We start from the raw sequence: 9,629 nt of genomic DNA, 5'->3' as shown, positions 1-9,629 counted from the left end.
CACCAAACAGGAAAAGCCCATGGGTTGATGGTGTAACTGAGATTCATCAGCCAAGTCAATGTTTTTCCAAATACTCTACTGAATACTGTTGGTGTTTCTGAGCCCACTGTAATAACTCTACTCTGTTAAATTTTTCTCACAAGACAGGAATAGAATTCTATCCAGTCGTATACTGGAATACCTTATCCCTGATAAATTTCGACTACTTGCGTTCTAAATGCATTTTTGGTTACTAATGTAGTCTTTTGTTGTTATATGATTGATATCAGCTGTTTTTGGGCACAGGTCGAAAAAAACTCGTCTTGGCTGGATGTTATTTGAATATTGATATACTTGAGTCCCACTTTTATGCGAAAGCCCCACCTGGGGTGCAGTTTGTGAGTTACTCCTACCAGTGCATCTGGAGCGGACTACAATGCCATGTCCGAAGTCACTTAAATCTTTCGTGAGTGAGTGTGATTTAAGCGCCAAAGAACCTAAGACCATGAGAGGATAGAGTATTAAATTTATTGGACTCAAAACCTGAGTTTCCGGAGGTAAAAAAACAAAATCTTCCGTATTGCTCATTCTCGTACAGTACTGCACCCATACTACATCCCTACCCACCAGCTTTATATCGCATGTCAGGAACGAATGATGCCGTTGCTGAAGTATCGTTCCATTTCATGAAAAGGGAGTAAGTACCTAATAAAGTGGCCAACTAGCGTATATACCCATGATATAACGGACAGTCATAGAATTTTCATTGCACAGATTAGTTCTTAACTTTAAATTTCCCATTACAGATTAGTTCTTAACTTTTCTAATTCGAGTGGTTTATGTCTATATTTAGCTTATCGTACATTAATTATCAATATCATCTGAGCTCTGTGTTCTGGCCGTGAAGGATCAGCTAATGCACTCCTCTTGTTGCAATAAATATCTCTCTCTCTCTCTCTCTCTCTCTCTCTCTCTCTCTCTCTCTCTGTAATTACACATTTCATTCAAGCAGTATTCAGCAGAGAAGCGATTAGCCGGATGCACTAATGACAGTAAGATCTTATACACCTAAGATAAGAAGACCATGGCAGGAGGAAGATTCCAGTTAGGTTCTTAATTTTATTAATTGAATATATTTTCCTCCTCGATGGCTGAACAAAATGTTCTTGGTTTCCGAGAACATTGTTTATGTTTACATCTTTATTTTTTATTTTCTTAGTGTGACCATAAATTATATCAATATTAAATTTTTATTTATGATAACCATTTAAATAGGTAACACGAGAAATTTCTGAAGTGGGGAAACTGTCATTGACAATTGGATGAAAACAGAGGAGGATAGTTTGAAGTTAAAGTGAATACTTTTATAAAAGAAGAAAATAATTTAATTAATTACAGATTAATCAAGAATCATAATGTAGATAATTTTATTTTATTTTTATTAATAACAAGATACACAACAGGTAATCATTAACAGTGTATCTGAGAGAAGAATAATGAACAGAGTCGATAACAATAATAAGAAATCCAACAGGAAGATAAATTGATATAGATTCAAACATTAAAATCATATGTACAAAAGAGGTATACATTAAGTTAAGTTACCGGTAAAACAAATAATAAATTAATTAGAGAATAGAAAAAAAAATAATAATAAACCAGAATAATTAGATGAGACCTAGTCGCTTTGCAGTTCAAGAGAAGAGACAAACTTGTAGATAGAGTTCATCAGTGATTGGGAATCGTCAAAAAAGTCAATGCCGATTTGCTGATTCTGTTCAGTGGATTGAACTTCATAAAATCAGTGGTAGCACAAGGCGAAACAGCCTAAGGTTCCTGTCTTGTCTACAAGGAGCAATCAAATTTATTTTGCTAAGGATATCAGTAACTTTGGCTGGAAGGGTGATGTCAGCAATAAATCTTCTAGTGAAGAGAGGCTGCAGATGAAAGTAATCAAGCAGCGATTCATAGTACATTCAGTGATAAAATAGAGGATTACAGAATGTAAGGTAACGGGAAAAATGGTTTTTGGACTGCTTAAATTTTGTTAATTAAAGTCTTTGTGTGAGGATTCCAGATGGGTGAGCTGAAATCAACGATTGGCAGAACAATAGTTTTATAAAGAATGCCAGCATATCTGTAGTTTGTTTTTATTTGTAGGTGTTCCGTTTGATAAATCCCAGTGTTCTGAATGCTTGCTGGTGATTTTAAGGATATGGGCATCATATTTACCACTGCGGGAGAAGAGAATCCCCAAGTCGTTAACTTGGTTACGCCTTTAGATGATCACAAAATTAATAGTGTACTTATTACAGAGTTAGAGTATTTATTAGTCGTGGAGATCTGCAGGATGAGAAAGATTATTTTGCATTTTGAGGAGTTAGCAGCAGACAAGCCATTCAGAGATAGTCACAGAAAGAATTTATTGAGGGTGCATTGAAGCTGTTGAGAATCGGTAATCTCCTTCACTGCTGAATAGATCTTAAGATTATCTGCATAGAGCAACTTGAATGTTGGAGGTGCAGATGAAAGAAGGAAGATCATTTATGAAAACAATGAAAAGGATAGAACCTATGGGGGTGCCTTGAGGTACTCCACTTAGTGGTACAAAACGGTCCGAGTTCGCTTGATTGATGATAATGCTCAAGGAACAATGAGTAATATAGCTCCGTAGCCACGAGAGCAAAGGGTCACGCTATAGCGTATAGCTTAAGTATTTCCAAAAGTTGTTCGTGCGGGACTTTATCAAATGCCTTAGATATATCTGTGTAGACTGCATCAACTTGAAGGTGGTTAACAAGAACTTCAGAAGTATATTGCCAGAAAGGAAGCAAATTTGTGACCTGACTTTCCATTGCTGAAACCATATTGATTCTGATCAATGAAAGGCCTGAAGAATTCGAAGGGATATTTGTGTACTACTGTGTCGAAGAGTTTAGCCAGGCTGTTTTGCAAGGATATGGGTCTGTAGTCAGTTACATCTTTTTTATCACATGTTTTTGAAAATTGGAACTATATTGAACTGCTCTTAAAGTGCTTAGGATACTTCCTCATCCTGAGAGACAGGTTGAAGATCCGAAGTATGATGGGTTTTAAGGTAGTGGCAGTCATTTTCCAAAATAAGCCAGAAATGTCATCTGAACCTCTAGTGTAGTCATTTTACATGCTTTTTAATTCTGACTTTATATCATCATCTGTGATAATGAGGTTGATGATGATATCATCTTTACCAGGTATGAAGTCAGAAAATGAGGCAGGTCTCAATGTATCACTGGTTTGAATTCTGGAAAAATGTTTGGCAAACTCTTGAACAATACTGAATTCGTCCGATAAGAGAATTCCATCTGCGTTATGGAGTTGTAACTTTCAACTGGTTATATTCTTGTGCTTCATGAAATTCTATAATGGTTTAATATCTTTATGATTAAGTAGACTATCCCGAACGGACTCTGTATATATATTGTAAGATTTTAATATGAGTGTTTCCAATTCTTTGAGGAGGTGACTGAACATTTCACAGTATGCAATGTCACTTGATTGCTCATACTTGTTCCTACAGAATTCTATGGATTTAATTTTATGTATTAATTCTCTGTTATACCAGCGCAGATAGGCAGAGCGTGCCGTCCGATGGGATTGAGAAACAATGTCGGATATAACTGAGTGGACACAGTTGATCAGGTTATTGGTGAGCACAGTGTCATCAACAGCATCAAAAAGCTGCTTTTCCATATTGCGGAGAGCTAGGTTGAGTAGAGGCCAGTCAGCCATTATGAAATTGAATCGTGGAGAACGGAGGCTGAATTTGAAGTTATGAAAAGTCACAGTGATACTTTTGACATCATCCGAGCGGAATATAGGATTGTTTTGCGAACTGAACCTCTATATGAGTAGAGGAGAATATTGGATCAAGGTAGGCCATTTCTCTGGTTAGAAAATTGCAAACTTGTTCAAGGCCATAACTGTGAAGTATATTAAAGAGAGCTCTCGCCTCTTTAATATACTTCACAGTATATTAAAACTTCACAGTATACTTCACAGTATATAAAGATCCTAAATTGGCCGGTTCACAGTTAAAATCACCCAAAACCTTTGCGATGTCAGCAGATTGAATTAGCGGGAAGATAGATTCCAGCGAGCTTTCTAAGTACTAAAGGGTCAATATTAATTAAGGGAGGTGGAAAATAAAGTAATACTAATAAAACTTTTAACTTGACAAGATGGAGAAGGCAGTATAGCGATTCAATATTTGTGAAATTTGATGCAGTTTCACAGAATATGTGGTTAGAATGTATAATGGCTACTCCGCCCCCGCGAGATCCTCTGTCTTTTCTCTGGATTATATATTGTCCATCTGTTATCTCCTGGTCATCAATATCTACGGAGAGCCAGGTTTCAGTGAGCAGATAAATTTCGTAAATATGTGAGCCTTCAATTGCTCTAAAGTGGTTTAAGTTACTAACTATAGTCCTACAATTCTGAAGGTAAACACTGAACAGCTGAGATCTGGAGATTCTATTACGAGAGAAGCGAAGAGCGTAGTATGTGTGTATGTAGCAGGTACACTGATTGCTATGCATTTGGAGAAGAGATTTTGGACTCCGCTATATTAGAAGGGTTAAATTACACAAGGTGTTCGGAAAATCATGCGCAATCGCCACGTGGATCAATGGCCTGTGTGGCAACAGAACAAACAACATGACTCTATGAGGTCAATGTCAGGAACAATGGCCAACAATATTCGTGACATCTTATCAGTAGCCCTTACTTATAGCACAGTTGGTAGAATCGCCATTCTCCCCACTCAGGGTAGAAAAGAACCGCGTTGGAATTCCGGACGTGAGGAATTTTTATGGGCATTTTTCACAACCTGGCGAAGTTAGTTGGTCTCTCAGGATAGGGTGCCGTATATTTTGTTCCAGGAAACTCGGGAAGAAAAAGCATGCAAAACCAACCACAGAATACACGCAAATTACAGATAATGTATACAGCGTAATATGGCCTATGCTGCTGATGCGCCTAAAACCCTGCAACAAACAATTCATCTGACATTGCCATGGCCACATATTCGAGTGGGAAATACTATAAACAACGATCGAGTAATAGATTTATTATTACAACAGTCAGATCGAAATGACAATCCTCATTACACATGCACGTCGCATGCACGCACACAACGGTATGAAATGCTGAAATGGAATCGTCGGGAACATCCTGTTTGCCACACACTTGCTTCCAGTTCGTTTTAATGCTAGTAATTATTATGTATCCTTCAGTGCAGCAGCTCTGCAAGAACTAGCAAAGAGTTTGCTGTGCACTGTTATGTATACTTTTGTTAAATTATCTCGCAATTAATATTACTATTCTATGCCATAACTGGCTGCTTTTTCTCTCTAACACATGGGCATGGCTATACCTCATGTGATGTCTTGAAGCCATACAAATTAGTGCTCTTTGTTCCTGAAAGTCTTTCACCAAGCATTGTTCCAAGTTGTGATTGTGTGCGAATTTCTTAAAACTCTATATTATATTTTCTATTAAAAAAAACAGAATACTAATTATACTACTAAATCCTTTAATACCACCAAATTCTTTAATATAGAAAGTTGACATTTATAATTTTTTCCCCATTAAAATACAACGTTATCTAATAAACATACAACTCATTTTGAAATAATCCAATTAAACGCAAACGCTGTTAAAAATAACCAAGCTTTATCAAAAACGAATAGAAAAAAATTGTTTATTAAAACTGTCTTAAAGGATGAGAACACATGGAGATAGGATTCTGATTAGAGTGCTTGATGCAACTCTGGAAGAATATGTTCATCAATGGCGCGAATGTACGCAGCTCAACAAAAGTAATAGAAAAAAAATACATTTTTCATGAATATTTTATTGTGTACAGTGTCGCAAAAGTCGAATATTTTATATAATAGGCATCCTGGCATGCAAATTCCGAGTATCCAATAGAAATCGATCTACCACCTAATAGAGCAGCACATTATGCAAATTATTCATACATATAAAACACGGGTTGCTACCACATCACTTCATTCCCGTTTTTTGGCTTGCTCAGTTGGATAGCCATAACTCCAGTACTCAGGATGGCAAGTCATCAACGTTTAGTATGATTCTTTGAGATGGCGAGCCATTGGTCAGTCACAGGCGAAGTTGGCACGTTGGCTTAATGCATCACGCAATGTCATCTCGGCAACACGGGAGCAGCTTCACGAGACAGGGACCATCCATTACAAGAGCTGGCCGCATGAGCGTAGCACAGTGGTATCTTCACCGTCCCCATTCCGGGTGGAAAAGGCCCGGGTTCGAATCCCGTCGATGACGCGAGGAACTTTAATAGGCTTTTTTCACTCTGTGGCTGAGTTAGTCGGTCTCAGGGGTAAATAGCAAGGTCCACGCCACCCCCCAAGAAACTAGGGTTTTTTCCGTCCAGCAAAACAGACAAATCGACCTGAGAACACATGCAATTTACAGACATAAATACGGGTTTATGTATTGAATTAGGGCTAACCTTAATATAATATAATATTTTTTATAATAAAGAAGAGCTGGCCAAGGTCGCCCGAGGGCTAAGTCAACCAGAACAGACCGCTGTCTGGCTCTAACAGCAAGACGGTACCCTACGTTGTTTTGTCATCAACTGTGTCTTAAGGTTGCTAGGGCTACACGTGATAACATTTCCAACCGGACTATGTTAAGAAGGCTGGTTTGTATCCCATTAACTGCAAACCACCGCAGACCACGTCGAACCTGATACATGAACATGTGACTCGAAGCCCTGACAAATGGGATACAGTTCTCTGATGAGTCCCATTTTTGCCTTCAATCCGATCGAATATATGCGAGATGCCCTTGGGCGTCGCATTGCACGCCGAGAGCCAATTCCTCGGTCACTTGATGAACTAAGGTGTGCAATGGTGGAAGAATGGGATTCGTTGCCACAGAACCTTATGGACACCTTTATATCAAGCATGGTTCACCGCTGTCGGTCTTGTTTAGCCATTGGAGGGAATCATACGCCTTTCTAATGTCATGTGACATTAGGAAGATTCTAGACGTTATTTCATCTGGAGAAAACGTGGAATGCGATACCATCTCTCCAGCATCAGAGAAAATGACACTTACGGTAGAGGCGGTGTTCTCGTGTGGAGCGGAATAATGATCAACGGCCGTAGTCCTCCATGTTTTTGATGGGGATACCAGAACTGCGCAGAGGTAATAAGAACAGATCCTGAGACCCTATGTGCGACATTTTAGGGGAGCGGTTGGCCTGGATTTTCTTTTCATGCACGACAACGCCACTGCATACTGTGCTCAAGTGTGAAGGAATATTTTGGAAAATTAAAATATCCACCTACTGCCGTGGCCAGCACGCCCCGACGACTTAAATCCGATCGAATATATGTGGGATGCCCTTGGGCATGGCATTGCACGCCGACAGCCAACTCCTAAGGTGTGCAATGGTGGAAGAATGAAATTCGTTCTCACAAAATCTTATGGACACCTTTATATCAAACATGGTTCACCGCTGTAGGTCCTGTTTAGCCACTGGAGGGAATCATACGCCTTTGTAATGTCATGTGACCATATTTTTGAGCATCTTGTATAGATTTCGTAATGTGACCGTTTTGGTAATTCTTATACAATCCCTATAAATGTCCCTTATATCTGTCTGAAGTTTCTCGCTGTTTACTCATTTCATCGTTGTTCTATGGTACACCGCCATACCAAATTTTGTCCCTCTTCATTGCACGCCTAACGAGTTACTACGTTTTTACGTGTTCTGTTAATTTTGTCGAGCAGTGTAGTTGAATGTTTTGCTTCAGTTTTATTTGGTACAAGCCTGTTTAGATAATCGTAATGAACGTTTTGTTGTTTTTTTTTGATAATGTTCCGAAATAAACACAAGGTCTTCTCTAGAAAAAAAAAAATGTCAACCACCGCAGTAATAAATTTTGTGTTATTCTTTAAACTACTGTTGTCATAAGAGCTACCATTTATCCCCACTCTAAAAATATCACACTACGTAACTGATCATGTTATGTGTTTTGATGTCACAATTACCTCGGTATATATGGCCAAAGGATTGGTGATCTTCGTTGGGATGGTTTAAATCGTTGTATTACAGTACCATGTGGAAAAAGCCTCCGTTCGAATCCCATCAAAAGAGTAGGAATTTTTTTTTTGTTTGGACGTTTACGCATCGTGGTGGAGTTAGTCAGTCTTCATCCGAAAATACCGAATCTCCTTCAGCAAACAGGCAATCCGAACACAGAAGACAGCTAACCCCTAGCATTTTTGCTGTTATGGGCATTGCATCAGCCATACATGTAAAATTTACTTATTTTCGCTGATTCCAATAAAGATATTATAAGTTACGGGTACAGATAATATCCAAGTCTGCACATGGAAGACTTGTTTTACAAATTGGAGAGGTATGGAATTAAGGGTAAGTTGCTACAATGATTTTTTTTTTTTTTTTTTTTTTTTTTTTTTTGATTTGGTAGTTGTTGGCGCATCGGCTTCTGTGGCCATATTGCACCTCCCAAGGTTTTTGCAGTACTTTGATCCAAGCCCGAGGCGGGAATCGAACCCGCGACCTTTGGGTTGCCGGGCAGGTACTTGACCCACTCGGCTAGCCCGGTCGGCGCTACAATGATAAAGGGATGGTTGAGTGGGAGACGACAGAGAGTGGTAATCAATGGACACTGCTCTTCGTGGACAAATGTTATTAGTGGAGTTGCCCAGGGTTCGGTGTTGGGCCCATTGTTTTTTTTTCAGTATTTATCAATGATATTTATGAAGGTATATCAGGTGTAATGTCCAAGTTTGCAAATGATACAAATGATGGCAGGGCTGTTAACGACAGTAAAGACGGTATGCTACTCCAACTGGATCTAGATAAGTTGAGTAAATGGGCTGAAAAGTGGCAACTGAAGTTTAACATTGACAAATGCAAAGTACTGCATATGGGTAGCAATAGCTCAAGAGAAACGTACCAACTGTGTGGTACTACACTCAGGGAAGTGGAAAGTGAAGGAGACCTGAGGATAATTGTGCAGTCAAATATGAAGTTCGCTGAGTAGTGCAGACGGGCTGCCAGGGCAGGTCATGGAGTCTTGTCAATGATATATAGGAATTTTGTTAGCAGGGACAGGGAGGTGATTATCCCGTTATACAAGGCAATGGTCAGGCCACACCTAGAGTACTGTGTACAGGTCTGGAGGCCTCATTTTAGGTTGGATGTAGAGTTGCTAGAACGAGTACAAAGAAGGGCAACAAGATTGGTGAGGGGGGGAACAAAGGGGTGCTCTTACCAAGAAAGGCTTAAGTCTACAAATTGCAGCGACTGGAGAGTAGGCACCTGCGAGGTGATCTGATTGAAATGTATACGGCCTTGAATAGGTTGAGCAAGCTGAATGCTGATGGGATTCTTCCTCTTGCTCAGGCTAAGAACCTGAGGGAGCACAGTTTCAAATTGAGGAAAGATAGTTGTAGAATAGATGTGCGGAAATTGGCCTTTAGCCAACGGGTAGTTGATTGGTGGAACAGATTTCCATCTTTCTTTTGTTGTGGAAGTTGATAGCCTAAATAAATTTAAGGCTGAGCTGGACCGGCATTTGGAACGA

The sequence above is a fragment of the Mastigoproctus giganteus genome, chromosome 3 (genome assembly GCF_048544385.1).
Source record: "Mastigoproctus giganteus isolate SK-2022 chromosome 3, ASM4854438v1, whole genome shotgun sequence".
NCBI classification, from domain to species: domain Eukaryota; kingdom Metazoa; phylum Arthropoda; class Arachnida; order Uropygi; family Thelyphonidae; genus Mastigoproctus; species Mastigoproctus giganteus.
The sequence above is the reverse complement of the archived record's forward strand: the minus strand, read 5'-3'. Positions refer to the sequence as shown.